General features: G+C 47.1%; 1 long non-coding RNA gene and 3 pseudogenes across 1 annotated transcript in view; 2 read left to right on the forward strand and 2 right to left on the reverse strand.

The window, feature by feature from the left end:
• Positions 1-1,061: 1,061 nt before the first annotated feature.
• The window catches only part of LOC138820770 (uncharacterized), a 272,489-nt gene continuing 246,034 nt past the window's right edge, over positions 1,062-27,516 (reverse strand). Inside the window, exons 2-3 of the long non-coding RNA XR_011369978.1 lie at positions 1,424-1,546; positions 1,062-1,256 (exon numbers count right to left, since the gene is read on the reverse strand). This is a non-coding gene — a long non-coding RNA (uncharacterized lncRNA). The remainder of the gene's footprint in view (positions 1,257-1,423; positions 1,547-27,516) is intronic.
• On the forward strand, positions 18,509-19,357 carry LOC138820927 (pre-mRNA-splicing factor 38A pseudogene; annotated as a pseudogene).
• Positions 20,121-21,063, forward strand: LOC138820928 (smad nuclear-interacting protein 1 pseudogene; annotated as a pseudogene).
• On the reverse strand, positions 24,238-25,521 carry LOC138820858 (microfibrillar-associated protein 1 pseudogene; annotated as a pseudogene).

Raw genomic sequence — 27,516 nt, forward strand, 5'->3', positions numbered from 1 at the left:
CCCAGATGCCCCTCAGTAGATGGATGACTGGATCAAGAAAATGTGGTATATATACACAGTGGAATTCTGTGCCTCCATCAGAAAGAATGACATTGCCCCATTTGTTAGGAAATGGAAAGGCTTGGAAAAAATTATATTAAGTGAAGTAAGCCAGGCCCAAAGAAACATAGGTCCCATGGTTTCCCTTATTTGCAATATCTAGTATATGTCTGAGTCAAGCAGAAAAGGTCAGATAAGTTGATGTTAGGGAAATGAACCCTAAGATACGTATTCAAATTTTTTTTCTTTCATGCATGTGTTTCTAATGCATTTATAAGATGATTTCTTTGTTGCTTTGTATGTCCCTCCCCCATGGTATAACCCCTGCTTTCACTGTATTTCATGTTGGTATAATTTGTGGAGGGGAAGGGGAAAAACAAATCATTTAAATAGGGATACAGGTGGACCCATTGCAACAATGAGATGTACAAGTCGTTATGTTGAAAACGAACTTTACAACTTTGGTGGCGGGGGAGGAGGATTGAGTGGGGGGTGGGTGGAGGATGGGAAGGATGGGAAGGGGAAACAAAGGAGGAGACAACAATGCTTGATAAGAAATGCACTCATTAATTATAACTCCTCTGTAAGGTATTTTCACAATAAATTTTTTTTCAAAAAAAAAAAAAAACCCCTCTGCACCACCATAATTGGCTAAACCCTATCATGCCTCGGGCTCATGAGAGAGCCTGCTTTCATGCCCACAGGGAACTGCTTGAAGCAATTATGTCTTTGTTTGTTTTGGGGTTTTTTTTGGGGGGGGGTCAGGTCGTGGGGCCTGAACTCTGGCCCTGGGCACTGTCCCTCAGCTCTTCAGCTCAAGGCTAGCGCTCTACCACTTGAGCCACAGCACCACTTCTGGCTTTTTTTCTTTTTGCTTATGTGGTGCTGAGGAATCGAACCCAGGGCCTCATGCATGCAAGGCAAGTGCTCTACCACTGAGCCACCTTCCCAGCCCTATGTCTTTGTTTAGGTTTACCTGCCATGCTGGGCTTCCTTGTGGTCTGACTTCTTCAAGACCCTTTCTCATTCTGGCTCATCATTATCACGTGTGTAAGAGGAGGAAGCCAGATGAGCAAGCCTATCCGAGGTTCTTGACACCGTTGAATTCATTTTTGTGTGCAGCTATATGTCAGAATCTCGTTAGCCTGTATTTTTCAGATGCAGAGTCCCTCTGTGATCTGGGGTCCGCTCATCAATTCTCCTGTATGTTCCCGTGCCTAGGATGAATGAGTACGGAGACATCAGTGGTTTGCAGCTATTATCCTCCCAACACTGGAGAATGATACTAAATAAAACCATTCTCCAACACCTCATTAGGCATTTCTAACTCATTAAAATTTGTTTTTTTTCTTTATAACTTTTCATCACCCAGCTCTAGACTTACCCTGTGAATCTGTGGTCAGGCAAGGGATAGAGGACTGAGCCGTGGCTTGGTCATTTAGCATCTACAATGGCTCCAAATTGATCAGTCAGCCGAGAGTCCAATAACATCTGCCATCTGCAAGAACTAACAATCATCATGGCAAAGTGGTGATGGCAGATGCAGGGCTTCATTTATTTACTCAGTAATTATTCGCTCAGTAATTATTATCAGTTGTTCCTCTTTGGGGGCCTCCTTTGTCATCATATGTTAGGGATTTCTAGGGTTCCCTGGGGAAGATACTTGCGAGTGCACTGTATACCATGCTAGGTACACCTGCACTGGCTTCTCTCAAAGGGGCAGCAGGGAAGGGTCTGATACCGGAAAGATGGCTCACCAAAGGAAGTTCTGAGAGGATATTAGAAAGCCTAGGAATGAGTTTTAACAAAACAAAGCACTCTCTGCAGAGAATATTCTCCCCCTTTTCCCCTCAAAAATGCCTTTATACATATGATAGCTATGTGGCTTTTCTTCTTCTTGGGACTATTAATAAGGTAAGTCATTAAACCACTGTTTACAGATACTGTTACAGATACGGTTACTGTTGTTACAATTATAGATATTATTACTTTTGTGAATATGTATAAGCACACCTAAGTGTACATTACACATTTGCTTAGAGTAGACTTCCTAATGTTTCACATGGGTTTATAAACTTGCCACCCAAAGCATTTTCCATTAAGATTAGTAACATGTCACTTTATACCCAGTCAGTGGGCATCTCTTTAAAAAAACAGGCACTTTTACATAAAAATGTTTTTCCAAGTATTAATATTTAACAAAATAACTCCTTTGTAACATGCAGTGTCCAGTGTACATTCAAACACCCGCACCTGTCTGAAAACCGTATTGTTCAAATTGCGAGGCCTGCATTCTGTCTGACTGCTGCTATTCCTTGGCTACCTGAATAGTTCCTACCTTTAGTTTTGCACACAGCTGTACACAGCATGGGTAGGGACAGAGTTTGGAGGAACGGAGCTGGTGCTACCTGCCTACGACTTGGATAAAGCCTGCAGAAATGCTCTGCGTGAGTTAGGAAAGGCAGCAGCCTTTTCAATGTTAAAGTCCTGGCCTGCAGTTGGCTAGAAACAATGAGTCAGTAACACCTAGCCTCTAGGGAACACTTGCCTACTTGGAACAGAGCCTTAACCAAAGCTCAGAGACACTTCCCCCATAATCTCTGTCATAATTTCATCTTGCCAAGCGAAGGCTTGCACGTGGCTGGCCAGCTCAGGGCAGCCCTCAAGCACTTCAGAACTCTGCTCCTAAATCCTAACAGGCTTGACCAAACCAAAACAGCTGCTCACTGGCTTCTCAGCGATGGAGAAATGAGCCCCGATGACTCACAACCTGCTGTCACACGCCAATCTGAGATCTTGTCCCTGGCTAACCCCAAAGTTTTGGTCTTGCTATTAATTTTCTTCCTAGCCACTAGGATTTGGCCTCTCTCTTTCTAGCCAATGGCCTATGAGATAAGTGTTATTGGCCTTTCTCAATCTTTTTATCCACTCTGGAATTTGGGATCTACTGCGCAGTGACAGGGAATTCAGCGCGTCAACCTCACCGCTCACACTAGACTAGAGAGAAGTGCGTAGGCCACGTCACAAGGCATGTGTAGCTGTTGCATGTTGATAGAGCACCCTGACACCGAAGCACAAAGCCAGAGGACAAGTACAATCTTCCACAGGACTTGTCCAGCCTGCAGGGTCTTGTCTACCCCCACTTCTACCACGGCAATGGTACAAAGCTGTGGAAGAGTGCAGCAAACTTTTTTCTTGTGCATTTGGGGCAGCAAATCTCTTTTCTGGATGAAAATATAAGGAACATGACAGGCTTCCTAGAGAAAATACTTCAAATATCTTGATGGTTTCTCAGATTTTAAGACCAATCTTTTGCCTGGTGCCAGTCATTCAGGCCTGTAATCTTGGCTGTTCAAGACATGGAGGATCAAGGTTCAAAGCCAGTCAGGGCAGAAGAGAGAGACTCCCTGTCTAGGCAACCAACAAAAAGTCACTCTACAAGCGTGGCTCAAGGGGTAGAGTCTCAGCCTTGAGCAAGAAAGCTGGGAAAGGCACAAGGCCCTGAGTTCAAGTCCCAGTACTCATGTGAGCCCATGTGTGGGTGTACACACACACACACACCAGTTTTTCTGGTGGGCAGGCGTATAGAAATACACCAGGTATTGCTCTGTGCCCCCAAGCTATGAGGCGCTGCAGTACATTACACAGTCTTCACCTCCCAACAGCCTTGAAGGAAGGCAACGATTAATATTCACGGGCTGAGTGATGCTAGGGACATTATCTTGGCTTGAGCCCAGATTTCTTCATCTGTTAAAGAGACCTTTTCAAATCATTGCTTTTCCTGCCGTAAAAGCCACACAGCCTCTGATTCCTGAAACACAGCCATTGCCCTGGGTATGCCATTCTCAAATGCCATACTCCCCTAGGAGTGGACCATCCACTCCCTGGGGACTGGGGTAGGAGTGAAACCAGAGAGGCTGATGCCACCGGAATCATTAACATTCCCCTAGACTCTTTGTTATAGAAAGCGTTAGACTCCCTGGCCAGTCCTAGCAACTATGCTGCACTGAAAGGAAGTGTTGATTGACTTTTCACCATCCATTAATCCAAGGCCAGTGAACAACAGAAAGAGAGCTGCTTCTGTTAGCAAGAAAAGACACTGTCAAGTTGTTCATAATCACTTGTATTCTCAAGTCTTGTCACAATATTTCACCTGCCCAGCCTAACAAGATAGAAGTAAACAGGTCTAAGAGATCTAAGCTATGTCTAAGGAAAATAACTGAACAGCTGCTTGCCAAAAGATCCAAGAAAAGTAACATGGTTATTGCTTTGTTTTCCTGTTCCCCTACAAAGACTGAGAAGCAAGACGACCCCTCCTATCCTATCCAAAAAGTGTTAGGAACTGGAATTCAGAGATGACATCTGTCCCTTGGAGGAGTTTGCAGCAATGAGTCGAGTCCAAAAATACAGGCGAGACCAAGACAGCTGGAGACCAAGGCAACTTGGAAGCAGAGTGGAGATCTGAGCAGTCAAGGCTGAACAGGAGTGAGCCAAGAAAAAAAAACAACTAAAGCAGCACACCAGTAACTCCAGCCTGTACTCCCAGCCACTCAGGAGGCTGAGAACTGGAAGACAGTGGTTTGAAGCCAGCGCCAGCAGAAAAGTCTGAGAGTCCATCTCCACAGCAATCACCAAATGGCTCGAGCAGTAGAGCACCAGCAGGGCAAGCACAAGGGTCTGAAATTGAGCCCTATTATCATAAAAAAGGGGGAAAAAAGGATATTGGGCCAAAGATGGTTGTGAGTACATTCTGGCAAAGAAGTAACACCATAAACCAAACACCCAACACTTAGCAAGCCATATTGCCTTTCACTGTGGTCCTAAGTGCTTTCCATTAACTCATTTAGCTGTCCTGGCAACATGCTCATGCGACAGCAACTATTATCATCTCTACTCTTCAAAGGAGACAAGAAGGCTAGAGAAGGAGCTTGTCCAGACAGTGACTCCCTTAAGGAACACATGGGAGATTCAATCTGCCCCGTGAAGTTAGATGTGATCCTGGGTTTAGCAGATCTCCAGAGGAGTGTATGCAGAGGCATACTATGACCAAATACATGAAATAAACCAGAACCCATTCTCTCTGGTTCTACCTCATTAACATAAGGACAAGGCAGAGGTATAAAGTCTAGCTAATAAACCCTAATGGTGCTCCTGGAAGAAGGCGCTGGCTGTCTGAAATAGGGTGGGGGTAATTAGGGATACAATGCAGAGGTAGAAATGGCTGGACGGGCCCAGCTAATGACAGAAGGAGTCAGCAAGGACAACTCCAGGTCTTGAGGTAGAATGGCCCAGTCACGTGTTGGTATTTCCGTAGGAAACAAGAACACAGGAGGGTCAATGCATGCCAAGTCTCACTTAAATCCCAGGTGCCCAGGAGGCAGACATAGGAAGACTAACAGCCCCAGACTAGCCAGGGCAAAAGCAAGAGTCCCTGTCTATAACATAAAATCAGAGAAAAAAAAAGTGATCCCTGGACCGCAGAGTTTTACACTCTTCCCCACCAACCCTAAGCAGGTAGGAGTGGTTTCTCCTGCTCATAGCCAAGCCCTTGAAACGTGGGTCAAGACCTCATGGAGATCATAGCTATGTAGTATCCAGAGGTCTTCAGAAAAGCAAAACCATTGCAGGACACAAGGATGGATGGTTATAAAAAGATTAGCCCACACTTATGACAGGCCATCTGCCCCACACACTAGGAGTGCGGGAAAGCCGGGGGCCCCTTTCAATCCCAATCCTACCGACGTCTCAGGGCAGGAGAAGGTAGATGCCCCAATCCAAGGAGAGTTGGTGCCCCATGTTTCTGCCTTTTTGTTTTCAGGTCCCCACACACTGCTTCCTCAGTCGATCAATTCAAACGGTAACCTCCTCCAGAAATACCTTCAGAGACACTCCGGCCATTTGGGGGTGAGGTCAAAGGGTCCAGAAATGAAGGGCACAAATGCTTTTATTCCAAAGGAATTTCCTTCCTCACACACCAGAGGGCAGTGTTGAGCTAGTCAAAAAGCCTCTTCTAGGGACATGCTGAGGATTACAGGCAGCTGATTCTACATTTCTCTAGAATGCGTCAGCATCCCAGAGGCCTGGGATAAACGGACATTTCTAAGCAGTATGTTGTCCTGAGAGCCAGGAGAGATGACTGACAGGAAAGCTTGCTCAGAGCAAACGCAATTAAACATTCAGCGTTAGTGGCTAGCACAGGACCAGACCCAGTGTCAAACTATCACATTTATGTGAACTTAAGAAATATTGAAGATGGGAATTTTCTTCTGTTCTGTCATACGGGAAGCCTGTACCTGTTGGCCCATATTTCAGTCCAGCTTCCGCCCACCTTCAAACAACTATTCAGAGCTATGAAGTAGGTAAGAGGTGGGATTGAGGCAGGAAGGAAGCAAGCAAAGCTAGAGTCAGCCCTGTGATGTCCATCCACGGAAGCTTTGATACCAGCTAGTTTTGTTATTTTTTTCTGATGACTTCCTTCACAAAATAGATCCCGATTTCTTTTATCAGCCTGTTGGCTACATACTTTTGCTATCCTTCGCTATTCATACTACTTAAGAATTGACATTGCCACACTTCACCAAAGTGAGAGCAAATCTAAAAATAATTAGGAAGGGGAAGACACAACATAACATAGTGGAGATGTATAACTATGCAGACTGAAAATAAAGAGAAAGAAATCTCCAGTTAAGTAAATGTTGTTAGACTGTTTTAAAATCAGAATCTAGCAGTGCTATTTATAAAAATACACCCTGAGCTGAAAGACATAGAAAAATACAAAGAATAAAAGGTAGCAGGAAAACAGGAACTTGTAAGAACATTTTAGAATGTCTAATTTCTATCTAGCTATTCAGATGGACTCAACACCAAAGTACCCTGGTCTTCATTACAAAGTTCTTCGTTATGAAGTTCTTCATTGTGGGTTTATCAGGCCTGCGGGGAAATCCTCCTCCAGAGAGACGCCACATGCCATGGAAAACACCAGAGATAGACGGCAAGGTCATAGGGAGACAGATTCTGGGAGGAAGGAGGCTGGGGAATTCAAAGCATATTATACTAACTTTCTGAAGCACTAGAAGGATGCTTCAAAAGTGACCCCAAAAGTCACCTAGCTCATGGACTATGGGATGCTCTCCTTCCCTTGATCTAGGCTTAGGTTTTTGGATTGTCTGTCCAGGAGGAGATGCTGTGCCCAATGACAGTGATACTGTCCTTTCCTTCCAAACCAGGAACATGACATCCATTCTTACAGGCTCAATTCTGGGCTGTATTCTTTGTAATGTGACACGGCCAACTTCCAAACTGCCACCGCAAGAATTCTGGCTTCAGGACAGTACTCGTCATTTTGTTCTGCCACAATTCTTCTAAACCACGGAGGTCCCTGCCTCCAGATCCCCCTTCCAGCATCCGGATCGCTGAAGGGATGCTACATGTGTCTGGCCTGTGTGGGACTCTCAGTCCTCAGCTCTCCCATCAACTGCTCTGTATAGTCTCTTGTCTCTCTCCCTCTGCCCTAGCATTAGGCCATGTGCTTTCCCTCATCCATTTTCCAGGAATACTTTGCCACCGATCAAACAATGCTACCTTCATTTCTATGGAGACACTCTCCATGTTTAAAAATCCACAGTGTTTCTAGAATTGCTCAAAAGAGGAGAAACAGTCTTAGAAATTGTACTCATCATGAAAACTACAATCCATTGGAATAATGGGGAAGAAAACCACATCACTGCTAAAGATAGGTCCTGACAACACACACACACACATACATGTTATATTCTGTTCAGAATACTATGGCCTACATACCCATTGCTAGGCTTTTTTTCACTTTTCCCATCACTTACTTAAAAGAAGTAGGAAAGAGTAGGGATAGAAGAATAATGAGAAAACAGGAGTGTCCAAACATTCTCCATCAGAAGGCAGTGTTTTTTGCTTCCAATCCTGAAGTCCCTAGAGATGTGAAAAATTCAAATTGACCCTGAGCAATCCTGTGGTCAAATATTTCCCATTACATGGAAGAGGACATATTTCCATCTCATTTAGTTAGTGTCTTGAGCTGTGAGAAATACAGGTATTTTCCAGAATATAAGGATATTGACGTACGCTCACATATTGACACTTAAAAAATAATCTGAGATTACAACTCAGAATAAATATGCTCAAATATAGCATCAAAAAATAAGCAGCCACAAAAACAACTTAGGAATGTATAAAATATAAAAGTGTATAAGATGAAATGTAAAAATAAAGTATTGCATTAAAATAAGCATTCCTTTAAGACAAAACGAGAAAAGATCCTGGCAAACTTTGCTGAGGCCCAGTTGAAGTAGGAATACGATTTTGTCTATTTCCCTGCTCCCTGAAGTTAAATTAACCCCCTTTTTAAAATGGTGTAAGAGAAATTCTTCCACACCTCTACGATTAGTACCTCACATCACAAAATGAAGCCAGGATGGAAAGAACACGTTTGTTCATGTACTGACTTCCTTGTGATTGTCTGCTGTTCCTACATTCTCCCATCCAGTGGACAAACTGCTCCCTCAGCCCTCCATTCTAGAGACACGGTTGGCAGGAGTGTAGGCGATCTGATGTCTGATGAACAACCCACACATCACCACCAGGAATAAAGCCCCAATGCATCGCACCAGGGAAAATAATTCCCGTCCCCAGAAGACACCTTCAGCCCTTTGGAGATTGCTGAGACAAGCACGTCGGTATGTAAAGGCAACAGACAGGCCTGGCTCCATTTTGTGCAGGTTCCTATCTAACCTTGCCTATCTTTTTCAGACCCAGCTTAATAACTCCCAGAAACTCTAGCCTATCTCCAGACAAACCATACCCTGGTCAGTGTGCTGGTCCAATCAAGACACATACACCCCCCCCACCTGCAGGGGGTCTATTCCAGTCCCCACCCAGCTCCCTACAACCTCTGCCTTACACAAAGCCCTCAAAACTAGACCCTGATCCTTCTGAGCTGACGCTGCATCTATTCACTTTCCAAGAAAGGGGTCAAACCTCTTTCTTGCTTGCCACTCTGTTTGTGGTACTAGGCTTGAATGCAGGGCCTCACAGTCATTTGATTAGCACCTTACCATTCAAGGTACACCGCTAGTCTTGCTTTTTGCTGGTTAATTAGCGATGGAGTCTGATTTTGCTACCCAGGATGGCTTCAAACCTCAGTCCTTCAGATCTCAGCCTCCTGAGCAGTGGGGATGGCTGTGTTGAGCCTCGGGGAGGTAGCTTCTGGTTCTTTCAATTTCCGCACATGGGCTGAAGCCTCCAGACCTAATATCTCTATCTCTGGTGCCTTTTTTTTTTTTTCAGGAAGACCCTTCACAGCTCAGCTGTGCACAATCTCAGGACATACCTCTCAGTGACTGGGTAAGTCTTATTTCATTTTGGTTTCTTGAAGGGAAGACATTTCTTCAGGACATGATGGTGGTTCCCTTGATTTACGAACCCAGCTATTGACTGTGTACCCTCTCTCTCAGGGGACTGAGGTGGGATGAGCTGGCTCTTCACAAGCCCTCCATTTAGTCAACTCAGAAGTTTCCCTTTGGCTTTTGGGAAGCTGAAACCTGGAAGCTCCCGAGTCATTCTGAGTGGGGTAGGCAGGGGGTGGGCTGCCTTCTCGCTGAACTCTGGGCTGCTAATCCCCCCCCACCCCCTTCATCCTTAGCTATTGTCCTGGCTGCACTTGATTGGTACCTGCAAAGGTCTCCTTCTTGAGTATCTCCTTAAACACAAGAAGATGGGTTTGGCTGATCAAAAGGGAAAGCTTTTGATCTCCTATACAAGGTCCTTTGGTAAGAGTACCAACTATTCAACCAAGAGGTTTGGCCTACACATAGCTCTCCATTTCAGGACTATCCTTCAGCAATCTTTGCTGCCACAACTCTGCAAAAGAGTAGTTCCTGACACTCTGTGCCTTCCTGACTCTGTACCAGCAATTAGACCTCCACACCTGTCAAATGCTCCTTCCCACCCCTTCTCCCCTACTGCTCCTTCAACCACCCCTAAGGGTGGCCCTGGTGTTTTCCCATCCGGAGACTCCTCTAGCTACTGGCCCTCAGACCTCGCCTCGCAGTCACATTCATCCAGGTCATCTCCTTCGTCTTCCGTTTACCTTTCCTTCTGTTCCCTTCATGAAAAGGACCACCACGCCTCTTCCAGCCCATCCTCCAAACCTATGGACACACAAAGACCTCACGATCCTGCATCTGTTTGTCTTACTCCATCCATCCCTACCATCTTTTCCTCTCTGGCTGCTGTCACCCAAAACTACCTCTGCCAGTCTACAGTGCCCCCCCCACCCAGGACTCCCCCCCCCCTCCCTCAACTCTTACTGAAATGACATGGGCAGAAGGACCCATGAGAGTTCTTGCTCCCTTTTCAGTGTCAAACTTTTCCCACATGGAAGCTAATCTAAGTAACTCCTCTTGAAGTACTAAGAACTTTGAATGTCTTACTCTTACGATTTGACTCAGAGAGCCATTTGTGTCCTCTCCGGTATTTGTTTCAATGTGGAATTTCACATTTAGAGCAGCTCTTAATAAGATTCAAGGCTAGGGAATACGCTGATGGCTACACCACCATTACCACCCTAATATAGATCAGGAACTGATTTCCTCACTGAGAGAGACCCACATTGGGGCTATTAGCTGTACTCTGATGGCTCCGACTCTTCTGGGAGATGAACCTGCGATCACAGGCTCCCCTGACTTGCAGAGACTGTTAAAAGAACCAGCATTGAGCCTGCTGACTTCAATAAAGTCAGAGAAATTAACCCCTGGCTCAGATGAAAACCTTGCCTTGCTATCTGGTAACCCCCACTACTCGAGTCACCTTGAATTCAAAAGAAATCTTACTGTCATCATGAACTTCATCTCCCAGTCAGCTCCCAGTATTTGGCTCCTGACATTTATCATTTGATAAATGGCCCCAGAACTCCCATTTCAGAGTTGGTAGATGTGTCTAGATAAGCTTTTAGTAATGGAAATGAGGAACAAAGGAAAGCAGAGCCAGAAGAACTAAACAGAGGGCCACAGTGGTCTATCCACTAATGGCTTCCACACCTGGCCGCGTGACTGGGAGGCAGACTTGCACAGGCCATCTGGCAAATCCTGGCTCCTAATGGTGGCACTGGCTTCCACTGCAAGCAAACTGGCCACCGGAGCAAGAAGTGTCCCTCCAGCAACCACCTCCAGTCCCTTGTCCTCCCAGTGCCAACAAGAGGAACTGAAGGAGACACTTTCCCTTCCTTAAGGAGAGGACCGGCTTCCCTAGGAGTCACATGGTATGTTGAGGTGAGCATGTCTGGCTGACTTGCTGATTCTGGACTGACAGGCCCCATGCAGACCAGACTGCAGACTTCACTGTACACATGAAGGAGCGGCTAGGTGCCGGTGGCTCACGCCTATAATCCTAGCTACTCAGGAGGCTGAGATCTGAGGATCCCGGTTCAAAGCCAGCCAGGGCAGGAAAGTCTGTGACACTCTAATCTCCACTAAACTACCAGAAAACCAGAAGTGGCACTTGGCTCAAGTGGTAGAATGCTCACTTTGAGCTGAAGAGCTGAGGGACAATATTCAGGCCCAGAGTTCAAGCCCCACAACCCACCAAAACAAAAAACATGGTAGAGCCATGGGTAACTGTCTATAGGGCAGCTTCCAGACCTTACAGATACTGGAGTGACTTATTCTGCTGTTTCTAGATTTCCAGGACTTTTCTCCTCATTCCCTACCAATATAATTGGGATAGGAGGACAACTTCTTAAGGCCCTCAGACTGTGAGCAGGGGCTGTGGGAGAGCACATCTGTATTCACCCTTTTCTAGTGATCGGTAACTTTCCAGCTACTGTTCTGGGTAAGGACATGAGGACTGAACTAGGCATCCCTGCATCTCTGATCTCTGAGTGTTTTTCATACCTGGCTCTTCCTTCTCTTGGTTACCCTTCATGGGATAGCAAGTTCCCCCTGGAATACAGGACACAGAATTCCCAGACAGGGCTACTCCTTTCTGCAGCTATTAGCCCAAAAGGACTCTTCTCATTTATCTTGTAAGGCCCAGAATCCCCTCACATTAGCAACTCTTAAGAGACTCAAACTTCTTCCTATTAAGTTTCCCAAACTAGACCTATTTATTCTGCCTCTCCCTAGAACACCCCAATCCTATACCTGTCCCCAGAATTAGATTTACAGGCTGGTTCAGGTCCTTCGATTAATTAACAAGTTCCTGTCCATTTAGTGGTCCCTACCTGCTTATACTCTTCTTACCACTATTCGTCTGATTCAGATTTTCACTGTCCCAGGTTTTCAAGAAGCCTTCTTTATTATTCATCTAAGCGAATGACTCCCAAACCCTTTCTGCCTTTGCACAATGGATCTTCACTCCCACAAGTCCCAGCAACTCACCTGGACTGCCCGTCCCCAGGGATTTTGAGACAGGGCCCCACCTTTGGGCAGGGTCTTGCTAAGGACCTAATCCACTCACCCTAACTATGTCCCAACCAATACTTAGAGAACTTGTTCCTCTGTAGCCCAGGAACATAAACTCTTCAACAATATCACTTGTTCCGTTCACCTGCTCACTTAGCAAAGAGCGGCAATTGGTTTTGTCCCACAAAGGCTTAAATCAGCCTTCCCAGCAACAAAAGTCTGGGGGTTCTCCCAATGCCGGCTTGAAGGACCATCACCACCCCACAAAGGGACTTACACCCCGGAAAGCCTTTCATCTACCGGGAACCTAGAGTCTTCCTAGGACCAGCCGGGCTTATTTGTTATCTGAATTCCACAATATGGACTCACCACCAAACCATTCTAAGAGGTCTAGAATTGGAACTCCTGGAAAATATACAACAGGCCTTTTGATCTCTTCAGAAAGCCCTCATTTCTGCTCCTCCTCCACCCCTTCCCAATCTTAAACCCTTTCTACTTTGTACCCAAGAAAGGAGAAGAATTGCCTAGCAAAGGGAATGCTGGGATAAGAGACAGAACCAGACTAAGGCCTTAGCTCATCCAAGACTCTTGGTAACACTACCCTGGGCTGGGCCCGAGGCCTTCATGCGTGAGCCACAGGGAGCCTTCCAGACATTGAAGCTACTAAGCAGAGCCAGGGACAATCTATTCAATTCCTGAGCGCTAGTCAGGTCTTGGACTTGCTAAGTCACAGAACCCCCTACTCTTCTTCTGATAATCATATTACACAGTACCCAAGCCTTCTCCTCTATAAGCCCTCTTCCCGCTGCCCTCAAATCTCCCATACTGCTTCCAGACTTCCCACAGCAGCTGCCCCATGGAACAACACTAAAACTCTTCAGTGCAGAGAGACCTGACCTACCAGGCGTTACCCACCCTCCTCATACATGGTCACAGTAAATTAGCCCTTGCGGAGAAACGATTTGTGTTCACCGTGCAAGTCATGGACACGTCCAGTATCTCACACCACAAGGTGGCGCTGCTTTACCATACCTGAGCCCCACTGTAGGACAATTAAGGCCAGTAAGACTTGATACAAACTCTACCATGTCTTATTTACATTCTTTTCAAGGTTCACCTATTAAACGTTCCTCTTTCACACTACATCCTGTGTAACCTACATCCTGTGTGGTCTGCTTACTTATCTGTGTAATGGTCTCCACTGCAGAGACACCAGGACACATGTCCCTGGAATCCAAGAAGGCAGACCAGGCGGCCAGAAGGCTTCATACCCTAAACTTCATAACCCCATAGCCAGTCACCAGCACCCCATTCACAATATCCTACGTTCAGGAAACCAGATTCTCCTATCTCTGGGAGCTACGTGGGAGACACTGCAGATGTTTCCCTGAAGAAAATAGCCATCCCCTAACAAGAAGCTAGACACCTGTAAGGACATCAATAACTCCCTACAGACAGGGGGGTAACCATTAAGAACCCCTCTATCAAGATATTCACTGCCCTTTCTGGGACCCTCTCTCTCATGGATTCTCTCCTCATATTCAGCAATGTTCTGTCTAGAACTGAATGAACCATGAGGTCAGTTGTGACGGCTTCCTCGCTGCTCTCACACCAGTTAGGAAGAACCGGCCATGTCAGGACTGGCAAATACCCCTCACATTTATAGACCTCCCTCTGTAAGTGCAATCGGTATGCAGAGCCATTGAAGCTTTACTGGATGGACAGAAGCATTTCCTGCCATCTCTGATAAGGCATCTGAAGGTACCAGGGTCCTATTATAATTCATCATTCCCCAGCTCTGGGCTACTCATTGCCCTGACCACTGCAAGAGTCAGCCTTCACTTCTCAAATCGCCCAGCAGGTGGCAGATGTCTGAGGGAATGCCAGGCACAAGGAAGCTGACCTGTGGTACCTATCAGGAAATAGAAAAGTCCCATCCTCACACAAAGGGCAGCTTACCAAGCTCTGTGGGGAACAGAATCCAAGCTGGATGGAACTGATGGACACTCTTTCACTACCACCCTTAGGACCCCTCTTTTCCTTACCCCTGCCCACAAATCAATACCCTAGGACCCTCCTCCTCTGGGCTCCCACCTGCCTGCTGTTGAACTCACTCACTAGCTTCTCTGGAGACAGGCAGAGCCATTCCTGTTGGCTCTTCTTCTAAAACATCTGCTTCACAACCTCAAGACTGGTTCCCCTGAAGGAACTCCTAAGACAAAAGATCAAAACAAAAGCAAAAACCCTCTCCAGGAAGTCCCTTCCAAATCACTCCAACTACTCCCATAGCCACACCAACTGCTGAGTCTTCCTTCTTGGATTTAGTCTTGAGATTTCTGACTCCCCCCCCCCCCACCTGATAGCCACCCACTGGCCCAAAGCAACTTGATCTCGGACCTCTCAGCCTTCGGGAGACCTTTGCCTGATCCTCAGATGAAACCCTGTGACACCAACAACATTACATGACTTTGGGGAACAAATCGCTCAACATCAAATACATTCTATTCTTCAGAAAATTTAGAAACTAAATCCTAACTAAACGAGAGTCTCAAGCCCAAGATCTGATACTCAGTCGCTTCCTCCAAAGAAACTTCTGACTGCCCAAACATGAATGTTCTCTACTTCATGGAGAAATTCCTCTCCCTTTCTTTTGGAGTTCTTTCTGGCCCCTGGCAAAGACCTTCCTCTCTCTCTGCCAGGCCTCTGCTCTGGTAGTGCACGCTATTCCCAGTGCTACGTCTCCTCCACACCAGCGGTTACATGCCTAGGGGTGGATGCTTGTCATGTGCCACACAAGACTGAGATCTCCACTCCTCCCTAATCAAGCCAAAGCCTGTTGCCTTCCTCTGCCTCATCTGTCTCCATAGGTTCTATGGTGTGGCCTTCCTCTCTGCTACCCAAGCTGCTAGTCAGACCCTCAACTCACAACTACTAACACTTCAGGATTGTTGCATTTTTACCCTGCCACCGCAGATGGAGGAAACATTCCTGTCCCAACTAACCTGTCAGTCTAGTCCACACCCCATGCCACCTTGCATCTGAGGTATACTGTGCCAAGCTCAAACTCAGATCATCTCTTCGTGAAAAATCCCTCATCATCAGACCCATTCTCTCTGGACTGTGCCTCACTCAACCTCTTTCTGTACAAAGACATATTTCAAAACCTGATCCATTTTTAAGAACTCTTTCAAATGTTCTCTACTTCTCCCTCAAGAGTCCAAGCTGGCCCAACGCATTCTTCTCCTTTCCCAAACTGAGAGAACCTTCTCTGGTTACAGTCATTTTACAGCTGACCGGAAATAGAATTTACTCAATGACCATCACCTGCTCCGGAGCAGCTATTCCCAACCCTCTCCCCATCTGACAGCTCCTATGAAAATCGTGCTCTCTTTTACCAGCCCCTAAGGACAGATCAACAGATCTAAGTTATACAGGAACCCAGACAATCAGAATCAAGATGGGACTGCACCTTGATAGAACAGGGGTGTGTCACAGGCTAATCCTCACTCCCCTGCAGCACTAACAGCTCACCAGGGAAAGTGATGTCTCACAAAGCCTGGAGCACCATGCTCAAACCTGTTTCCTGTGGCCCATTGTGTCTGCCCCTACCTGGAAATGCCTCTGAACTCTAGTTAGTTCCAGACATATACATCCTATTTTTACTCCAGTAATCCCAAACTTTGTATACTCTGTCCAACTGTAACCAACCTAACTGTACCAACCTACCAGTGTATAAAAGAACCCATGTTGTGTGTCATAATCCTGTGTTGTCTTAGGAATGGCCACAGGAGACTCATTTACTCTGTATAGACTCATTCTGTACAGAATGAGTCTTATTGCTAAGCCACTAGGTCAAACTAGCCAACCCTATGCAGACTGTGCAATACTGATTCCCAACTGTGGTCTTCAAACCATGGGGATCTAGCCCTGTTAGATGCCAGCCAAGAAGGGAACCATGTAATCCAGCAGTCATGTGACTGTCACAATGACTCTTCCATAGAAATTAATAGGCCAGATACTCCTTCCAAGTGAAGAATGTTCACATGTAACTTGTTTGCTGATAGTACAATTATAGGCATAAGCATAAACAAACAACAACAACAACAATCAGCTACAACTACCACTCTCTGATTTCAGTGAGATTTGCAGAGCTCCACCTGGAACAGGAGGTTGACACTGCCAATGCAGAATAGTGGAACATCAGTGTTTACAAAGCTGGCTGGCAGGGCCCTTGGAGCAATGGCTTGGCTTTGAGTAACTGGGCTTACCCACCCTCTCCACTAAAATCAAATGACCTTGAGTTCCCCTCCTGCCCCAAGACAAGGCCAGCAAGGGCTGCACCCTGGCCTTAAATCTATCTCGTTCTCTATCTCAGGTGAGTCACCAACCACTCACACCAGAGCATAACAGCAGTCCAGTGGTCTTCTTACCTCCATCCCACATGATTTCCAGTAGCAACGCTAACCATCTAAATCTACCTCCATTATGGTGGAAGTCCCAAGACCTTTTCTCCATGCCATGAGAAGCCCCCTTCAGCTCTGCTTTAGCTATGCCCAGCCCTAATCCCATTATATACCACACATTCCTTCAGGCAAACTTCATTTTTCTGCTGAGCTCAATACATTATTCCTTCACTACACTGTTTCCTCCTCTTTCAAATCTGACCTTTGGAGTCATTATCCAAGACAATGAAGGCACATTCCCCATGGTTCCATAACAGCTCCAGCTACTTTAACCCCCCACCCCCGACCCGCCAGAACACCTGAATACAATAAACATGCTCCCACTACAGCTGAGTCTTACCAAAAACATGCTATAACATGCCAGTATTTAATTTGCACAGTGTGCCATAGATTTATGAAAAGAAACAAACACCAAGCTTCAGAACCTTCCACATTGACTCCTGACCTTTCCATGGATAACAGACCCACACACATTTTTGTGCCAACAGTATCAGCTCTGCTAGATTCCAGCATTCCTGGTGTCCAAGGTTTGGATAGACTGCTCTAAATGGCACCTGCATTCCACCATTCAGGAATTAAGAATCCTCTTCCTGCAACACCCAATGTCACTGAAACTCCTGCACCATCTAACTGTCAGGTGGATGCTAGGCTTATGACTGCCTTGACCTAGGCGGCCTCCAAACCTTCTGGGCAAGTGGAGGCTCTGCCCTCACCATCCCACCTGTGGTAACTCTACCGCCACCTCCTTTCTCCCCCAGGAGGCCGTTCAACTCCAGAATAGGTCTAAGACTGCCTCGACCCAAAGGGGTGACAAGGATTGCAACAATATGTGCCTATAGATAAAGCTGAGATCTTTGTTTCAACACACACACAGATTCCTAAAGGTTTTTGCTTCAAATCTGGTCCTGGGCCCTAAACCTTTAGTGCTCAAGGCCTGTCCTCTACCCCTTGAGCCTCAGCTCCATTTCTGCCTTTTATGGTAGTGAATGGGAGATGAGAGTCTCTCAGACTTTCCTGCCCTAGCTGTCTTGGGACCTCCATCCTCAGATCTCAGCCTCCTGATTACTCAGGATTAAAGGTGGGGCCAGCCACACCCTAGGCCTAAAGGATTCTGCCAGGGCCCAGCCTCTCAGAAGGGCCAGTGGAAGTTGAGGGGCGGGCTCTTCCTCTCTTGCATATAAAGGAGAGCATCATGGCCTGGACCTCATTCCCTTGGTCCAGGCTGCTGGAGGAAGGAGGTGAGAAGCAAGCAGGAGCAGGACAGCAGATGGAGGCCCGGAACAGAATGTGGTGACCACCTTGGGCAGAACTCACAGCCAGACATAGAGGTAAAGCCTCCCAGTGATAGAAGCGGTGGTGACTGCTGGGCCTGGGTTTCAGCTTCTGCTCAGTGGCATTTGGTGGGGATGGAGTCACCAAGGAGGGAAGCAGTTTTCTTCTTCGTGGCCGTTATTGTTTGGCATTAGCCACACTGTCAAAGGAAACCAACTACCTACCATTTTATCCCTGCCCAGCCTTCTACAACCACTTTCTTACAAGACACCCCTAAAACCTCACTGCAGAAAGCAGTCTAAAATGGCCAACTGCACGGTGAAGGATGCACAGAGTATCCATGGCACCAACCCTCAATATCTGGTGGAGAAGATCATCCAGACTCGAATCTACCAGTCCAAGTACTGGAAAGAAGAGTGCTTTGGGCTCACAGCTGAACTGGTAGTGGATAAAGCCATGGAGTTGAAGTTTGTCGGTGGCATCTATGGTGGAAACATAAAACCAACTCCCTTTCTGTGTTTAACCTTGAAGATGCTTCAGATTCAACCTGACAAGGATATCATTGTTGAATTTATTAAAAATGAAGATTTCAAGTATGTCCGCATGCTGGGGGCACTTTACCTGAGGCTGACAGGCAGCGCAATTGATTGCTACAAGTATTTGGAGCCTTTGTACAATGACTATGGAAAAATCAAGAGCCAGAACCAAAATGGAGAATTTGAGCTGGTGCATGTAGACGAGTTCATTGACGAGCTGCTGCACAGTGACCGAGTCTGTGATATTATTCTTCCCCGCCTACAGAAACGTCATGTGCTAGAGGAGGCTAAGCAACTGGAACCTCGAGTCAGTGCTCTAGAGGAAGACTTGGAGGATGTGGAAGAGGAGGGCGAGAAGCTAGAAACAGTGCTATCACCTGATCACCGTCAGAGAAGTTATCGAGGCCTGGACAAGCCCCGGCCATCTCCACTGCACTACAGGAAGAGCAGGAGCCGGTCACCCATTAGGCAGAGAGGACCAACCAAAAGGAGCCCCTCCCCCTGCCAAAAAAGGCATCTGAACTGGAGTCCAAGACATCCCGGAAGAAGCAGGTCCCGAGGGAGAAGGCACAGATCCCGCTCCAAGTCTCCAGGTCGCCAGAGAGGGAATGAGTAATGGATTCAGTTTTGCTTTTAGTCCAAATGGGCTCCTGTGGGTATGAGGTTATCTGTTTAAAATGGAAAGATTAAGATCTACTCTCCAGGCAGCTGTAGGAATTTTAGTTTTCTCTTACTACGTTTTTGGTAACTTTCTTAAATGAAACAGGTGCTGAGATGTATGACCTTTCAGGGATGTTTCCTAAGGCAGTTTTTGACTAAGTCCACTGGGAAGGGTAGAAAGAATTTGGGGATTGGGTATGAATGAGAACAAAAGGACGTGGCCAACTTGTGATGGTTTCTCTTTTTGCCATTAAATATATTTGCCATTTTTCTGTACTTTGGTTTTTAACTCTACCGCCTCCTCCTTTCTCCCCCAGGAGGCCGTTCAACTCCAGAACATGACTAAGACTGTCTCTACCAAAGGTAATCAGCCTCCAATGAGACATGTCTACAGTGCCGAAGCTGAGATCCTCACTTTCAACAAACTCAAACTCGTAAAGGTTTTGTCTTCAACTCTGGTCCTGGGCCCTAAGCTTCTGTGCTCCAGGCTCGTCCTCTACCACTTGAGCCCCAGCTCACTTCTGCCTTCTCTGGTAGTGAATTGGAGATGAGTCTCTCAGACTTTCCTGCCCCTGTGTCTCAGATCTCAGCCTCCCGGAAGGGGAAGCGGAAGTCGGGGGGCGGGCTCTTCCCGTCCTGCCTATAAAGGAGAGCTGCACAGCCCAGGCTTCATTCCCCGGTCGTGGCTGCTGAGGGGGAAGGAGGCCAGGACCACGACTATGGCCACCGTGGTCAAGAGTGCGGTGGTGAAGCAGGAGCGCCTCACCCCTCAGCCGCGGCCTGGCCTCACTTCCAGCCCCAGCCTTGATCCCGGGCGCTGCCCCAAGGAAGACCCAGGGCTCCGCGACAGGCATCCCGGGGCCCCGGAGAGAGGTAAGTCCGCGTCCTCCCCACGGGACGGGCCCGGCCACGCGGGAAGCCGAGGGTCCGCCCTGCACAGCGCGGGGCCCCGCGCGGCCGCAGCCCTGGAGAGCCGGGCTGGGCACCCGGGCCAGCCGCGGGCAGCCGAGGCCCGGGCCGGCCCCGCGCGTGCGGGCTCCGCAGCCAGAGCGGGAGTCTGGCCAGGCCGGAAGGCAGGGCCACCGCCGCGAGGGCGGCCGGCGCCAGGCCCGGAGAGCCCGCAGAGAGGGCGCCTCGCCCCGGGACGCGCCGGGTGCGGAGAAGCCCAGCCTCGGACTCTGGGGGGCGCTTCCTGAAGATGCCGACTCCTTCCGGGGTGTGGTCATTAAATACAGCGAGCCCCCAGAAGCGCAGGTCCCCAGGAAGCGCTGGCGGCTCTACGCCTTGAAGTAGGACGAGCTACTTCTGGTGCTGTATGTCCATCTCCAGAGCGCCTACCTTCTGGGTCGACACCGGGGCATCGCCGACATTCCCATCCACCATCCCTCCTGCTCCGAGCAGCACGCCGTCATCCAGTATCGGCTTGTGGAGTACACCCGGGCTGATGCTACCCTTGGCCGGAGGGTGTAGCCCTACATCGTTGACCTTGGCTCAGGAAATGGAACCTTCTTGAACAAGCAGCGCATTGAGCCACAGAGATACTACGAACTCAAAGAGAAGGATGTCCTTGAGTTTGGGTTTAGCAGCAGAGAGTATGTCTTGCTCCATGAATCATCCGATACTAATGAACTAGACAGGAAAGAAGAGGATGAGGAGGAGTAAAGAAGAGGAAGCAGTGTCCACCAGCTAGCACACTAAGAAAGACAGCCTTTTATTGAGACCCCTTTCTCTTCTGGAGAGACTGGGGATTGACTTCAAAGATGCTGTAACCCCTCTTATTGACTGAAGTGTTTCCTTTATTGCTGACCAGGTTCAAAACACTGATGTAGGTTTTGTTGATTCTTCTGTGGCACATCACAGGTCTTCTGTTTGTAGAACATTCTCACCCATTTCAGTACATCAAAAGCATTGTGGCTTTCGTTGGGATTTGGAGAATTGTTACCTATGGGGAGAAGAAAGCTGGGAAAGTGTGACATTTCCCCAAAAGAAATTACTCTTAATGTAACTAATCCCTCTGTGCATGACTTTTATAACTTAAAAAACAAAATAAACTATATTGCCTAATAAATTAAATCCTGCTTTAAGGAGAATTATGGCTTCTTTTGTACATTTGATATAGTTATTAAGTTTTGTGGACCAGGAATTTTTCATTTGGTGACAAATTACTGAGCAGAGAATCTTAGCTCTGGTTGTCAACAAAGCAGCTTCCATCATACACAAATGCTTTGGCCTAGTTGAGCTCTTGAGTCATAAAAGTTGATTTTACACTCTTTGAGGTTGGGAGGGGCTATCACATGACCTTTCATGACTTAAACCAGTGCCTTTTAGCCCCACTTTAAACACATGACATACTGTTGTGGCAGCACAGACCGGAAAAGACCAAGACCACTCATGAAAGGGGATAAAGGAATTCATTGTCATCTACCTGAACTAGCCTAGTGGAAGACACAAGTTGAGATCTTAAGAGAGGAAACTCTTGAGTTTTATACAAGCTGGTTACATAATAAATAGGCATTGATCAGATATACGAAATGGTCAGGAGTGAAGACATTAAACTCTGACCAGGTGGGCAATCCCTTTCCAGTTGTGCAAACATCAAGACATCCACTTACTACTCCTGCCGGGTGCCCAGTGGCTCAGGCCTTTAATCCTAGCTACTCAGGAGTCTGAGATCTGAGGATCACCGTGGTTCAAAGCCAGTGCAGGCAGGAAAGGCTGTGAAACTCTTACCTCCAATAAACCACCAAGAAACCAAAAATGGCACTGTGGCTCAAGTGGTAAAGTGCTAACCTTGAGCTGAAGAGCTGAGGGACAATGCTCAAGCCCGGAATTCAGGCCTGATGATGGAAAAAAAAAAAATGCCCGTGGGCTTCCTGATAGCAATAGGTCCTCAAGAGGATCCACCTGTGCCTAATAAACCAGCGGCTTTGCTTTATTGTAACATGTGTTATCAATATGTTCTCCAAGAACCACTGGAGTCATAATGAGAGATATAAATGGGGTAAGCAATGCAAAATTTACTTCTACACACAATGGTACACCACCAGCCAAAAATCTGGCAAGCAAGGACCCAGAGCAGGCAGTCTGCCCCATTATATCCCTAACACAACAGCAAGCCCGGCCCCTCTACTCAGATTGGTTGAGCTCAAGTTCTGCTTCTGATTCCCTGATTTGAATACAATAAAATTTACATAAAGTGATTTTCAAATGAGATTAAAAATTCACAAGCAACCTCAAATAAGCCCACGCCACCTGCTATTTCTGCGACAGTCTAGGGTGTGTCATAATCCCATCTTGAAAAACTAGAAGACAAAACCTTACATTTTACAAATCCTCCATCCCAAAGCAGTTCCCTTTTTCTTAAGTCAAGCCCCCAGGCCAAAGCAGGAACTCTGAAGTAATACACTTGAATAGAAAAGACAGTTTTTCTCACACATGCATATATATCTAAGTGAGGTTGTGTAGCATTTCTGCATGTTTCATCTTTAAGAGTTGCTCAGAGACATTATATTTACCTTCCAAGGCAGGAAAGCAAGGATGCTGCCTTGAGTTGAAGAGCTGAGGGACAGCTCCCAGTCCCAGAGTTCAAGCTCCGCAACGAAAAAAATAAGCCCAAAACAGTATTCTTGGTCTTTCCTGGTCTGCTCTGCATTGCCTAACAGTATGCCATGTGTTTAACCAGGTACAAAAAAGCTGTTTAAGTCAAGAAAGGTCATGTGGTAGCCCCCTCCCTCCCTCAAAAAGTGCAGAACTTGCTTTTAAGACTCAAGAGCACAACCAGGTCAAAGCATTTATATATGTTGGAAGCTGTTTTGCTGACAACCAAGGCTCAGCAAGATTTCTCTTATCAGGGATTTGTCCCCAAACAAATTCCTGGTCCACAAGACTTAATAACAATATGAATAAGCTGTACAATATTAGCCCCATTTCCCCTTCAGTTTTCATTTCCTAGACAGCAGTTCTTTATTAGAAAAAGTTTATTATAAAGGTGATGTACAGGGAGGTTACAGTTACATAAGTCAGGCAAAGAATACATTTCTTTTTAGACAATGTCACCCATTCCCTCATTCCCAGTTTTTCCCTCCCTGTAGGCAGCAGTTCACCACGTACCACCTCAAGCCAGTGCTTCTGAGGTACTGAAATCGGTGACTATTCTAAAAGCAAATGACCACTGCCACATGGTAATACACACAGAACTAATCAACAAAACCAAGTCAGTGTTGATTTTTCATTTTTGGTTTTGCTTGGCTGTTGGGTTTGAACTCAAGGTTTAGGTACTGTCCCCAAGCCCTCTGTGCTCAAGGCTAGTGCTCTACCACTGAGCCACAGCTCCACTTCCAGGGTTTGAGTAGTTGAGTGGAGATAACAGTTTCATGAGGATTTTTCTGCCTGGGCTGGCTTCCAAGCGCAATGTTCAGATTTCCGAGTCAGTGTTCTTAACATAAGGTCTTCATCCATAGAGGAAAGACTTAAGGCATTGTGTAAGAGGTGACTGTCTTTTGTGCTTCACAGCAATGGGAGTGGTCAGCAGGCCCAGGTGAGGGCCTGTCCATTCAGGATGAGAAGAACCAGACAGATGAAGGCTCTTGAGAAAGACCTGACCCCCAGGCAAATTGGGGAAGTAGGAAAAGGGCCTTGATGAGGCTGAGAGAGACCTGGAATCTATGAGTCCAGACATCACAAAACACCTTCAAAGGCTGGGTGGCCCAATAGCACAGTAGGGCAGTTATTCCCACAGGCTGCATACAAGAACCATGTGTGTGCATGACCGCAAAGGAAACCAAGGACCAGATGTTGAGAGTGCTAGTGTTCACAGCTGCAATACATAGTTGAGTCTTAGGTGGTTTTCCATTTCTTGGCCGATGGTCGCTCAAATACATCTCCTACTCCAGCTGCCTTCTGTTGAAAGAACTTTGTGTTCTGGGCAGTTTGTTGAGCCCACCCTGACTCGAAGCAAGTGGTGTCTTGATCCAGCAGGTGGGTATATTTGGTTCGCCCAGAGCATCCAAAGGTCTTGACCTGCAGGACTTTAGGAAGGAGGGTTTTGTTGAAATGATCCTCGAGGGTCGGTGCACTGCAATCGCTCTTGTAGACTTCTTCATCCTCATGCATGAAGAAAGCACCTCGGTGATAATACTTCTGTAAAAACTTGTACTTGCCTTGAACCACTTTGTTGCTAAGGACTTGGGCCTTTGCCTGAAGCTCAGCTCGCCTCCCCTCCTCAGTCAGGTTTCGCAGGCGCTTAGTTTCTGCTTTCTCCTTTGCAAGGGCTACTCGACCTTCTCGGTCCCTCTTGATTCTTTTGAGCTCTCGAACTTTCCATGCCTCATATTCCTCCTCAGTATGGTGAGCATCCAGTGCAGCCAGGGACCCTCTGTTCTTCCCCAGCTCCCTCTTGGCCTCCTCCTCTACAATCTGGAGTGTGTACCTGTGTCTTTCTTCAGCCGAGCGTTTTGCTTCCTGCTCCAACTCCTTGTGTTTCAGTGCTTGGCCCTTCCACGTTTGAACTGTCACTCGGTCCTTCCTTTGAATGAAAAGCGGCTTCCAGTGAGGCTCCATCTCATCTTCACTGTCTGTATACTCTTCACAGTCACACTCAGATTCTGACTCTTGTCCAGAATGCCGATCCTCTCCGGCCTCCATAACCTCCATCTCTTCATGCTTCCTTTCCTTGGCTCTCTGACGCAGTAGGCCACGGCGCCGTTCTATTTCCTCATCATCGATTTCTTCTTCCTCTCCTTCTCTGCCATCTTCTTGTTCCATCTGACAAGAATCTCCTTGTACTTCTGAGTCACTTTGGCCTACCATGTCAAGTGCCGCCATTTTCCGATGTTGAGCCATTCTCTCTTCCGCAGCTTCACGGATCAGATGTTGTAGGCTCCGCAGACGAGGGTCCCTCGAGGAGTCTTCCTTGTGTTTCTCTGGCTCAGCGTCTTGTTCTTTGGCTTTCTTAATAAGTTGGAAGTCTTTGTCCTCCTCATCTGAGGCCTCCATGGGGGCATAGTCTGGCCTCCTTCCCGACACATAACGTTTCACCCTCACCTTCTCCATGGAAATCTCACCTTTCTCATTGCACACCCGGATAGCCCCAGCCGTCGACTGAACCGTTGGCTGCCTCATGCCTGGGACCCACATATTGATGGTGCTATAGTTGTTCCTCAAACTGGACCAGTTCCAACGATCAACAGCGACAAGGAACAAGAAGCTCTTCTGGTTTCCAGGTCTGTTCAAGGAGCCTTGGTCAATTTGTCCTGCTCCTGCTTGCTTCTCACCTCCTACTCAGCAGCCTGGATCAAGAGAATGAAGTCCAGTCACTGCTGCTGTCCTTTATAAGCAGGGCAGGAAGAGCCCACCCCTCAACTTTCACTTCCCCTTCTGGGAGGGCGGGCCCTGGCAGAAGCCTTCAGGCACAGGGCAGGGCTGGCCCCACCTTTAATCCTCTCTGCTCAAGGGCTGACATCTGAGACACTGGGCCAGGAAAGTCTGAGAGAGTCTCATCTCCAGTGCACTACCACAGAAGGCAGAAGTGAGCTGGGGCTCAAGTGGTAGAGGACCAGCCTGGAGCACAGAAGCTTAGGGCCCAGGACCAGAGTTGAAGACAAAACCTTTACGAATTTGAGTTTGTTGAAAGCGAGGATCTCAGCTTCAGCAATGTAGACATGTCTCATTGTTATTACCTTTGGTAGAGACCGTCTTAGTCATGTTCTGGAGTTGAACGGCCTCCTGGGGGAGAAAGGAGGTGGCGGTAGAGTTACCACAGGTGGGATGGTGAGGGCAGAGCCTCCACTTGCCCAGAAGGTTTGGAAGCCGCCTAGGTCAAGGCAGTCGTACGCCGAGCATCCACCTGACAGGTAGATGGTGCAGGAGTTTCAGTGACATTGGGTGTTGCAGGAAGAGGATTCTTAATTCCTGAATGGTGGAATCCAGGTGCCATTTAGAGCAGTCTTCTGAGATCATCCAAAGCTTGGATACCAGGAATGCTGGAATCTAGCAGAGCTGACACTTTTGGTACAAAAATGTGTGTGGGTCTGTTATCCATGGAAAGGCCAGGAGCCAATGTGGAAGATTCTGAAGTTTGGTGCCAGGTGTCTATTACCCTTGGTGAAACTAATTTGGCACATTATTCAACTTAAAATATTGCCATAGTGGGAGGGAAGGTGGCTCAATGTTAGAGTGCTTGCCTTGCATGCATGAGGCCCTGTGTTCGAATCCTCAGCACCACATAAGCAGAAAAAGCCAGAAGTGGCACTGTAGCTCAAGAGGTAGAGTGCTAGCCTTGAGCTGAAGAGCTGAGGGGCAGCACCCAGGACCAGAGTTCAGGCCCCACAACTGACCCCCAAAAAAGCAAAAACGTTTATGAATTTGTGTGCTTGTTGAAAACAAAGATCTCAGCCTCCATCTATGTAGGCACATAATGTTGAAATCCTTGTTACCTTTTGGTAGAGGCAGACAAAAAAAAGAATAAAAAATACTGGTATAGTATAGAACACTCTTAATCAGACTCAGCTGAAGTGGGAGCATGTTTCTTGAATTCAAGTATGTGTGATGTTGACAGCCGGGGTTGCTATGGTACGAGGGGAAATGTGCCTTGGATATCTTGGATAAATGACTCTAAAGGTCAGCTATGAGTGATGAGGAAACGGTGTAGTGAAGGAGCAAAGAATTGAGTTCAGTAGAAAAAGGAAGTTTGCCTGAAGGAATGTTCCGATAGAAATCGGATTGGGGATGGGTGTGGCTGAAGCAGAGCCCAAGGGGGCTTCTCAGGACTTTGAGAAAAGGTCTTGGGACTTGAACTATGCCATAGGGAGATTTAAGTAGTCAGAGTTGGCTACTGGAACTCATTGTGGGATGGCGGTCATCAGGCTTAAGACAGGAAGACCACTGGTATTCTGTTATGCTCTGGTGTGAGTGGCTGGTGACTCAACTGAGATAGAGAACAAGACGGATATTGGGCCAGAGTACAGCCTTCCCTGGCTTTGTCTTGGGGCAGGAGGGGAACTCAAGTTTGTCTGATTTAAGACTATATGGTGGGTGAGCCCAGTTGCTCAAAGCCAAGCCATAGCCTCCAGTGCCCTGCCAGCTTTTAAACACTCATGGTCCACTATTCTGTGTTGG

The sequence above is a fragment of the Dipodomys merriami genome, unplaced genomic scaffold (genome assembly GCF_024711535.1).
Source record: "Dipodomys merriami isolate MVZ:Mamm:240054 unplaced genomic scaffold, mDipMer1.0.p SCAF_9, whole genome shotgun sequence".
NCBI classification, from domain to species: Eukaryota; Metazoa; Chordata; class Mammalia; order Rodentia; family Heteromyidae; genus Dipodomys; species Dipodomys merriami.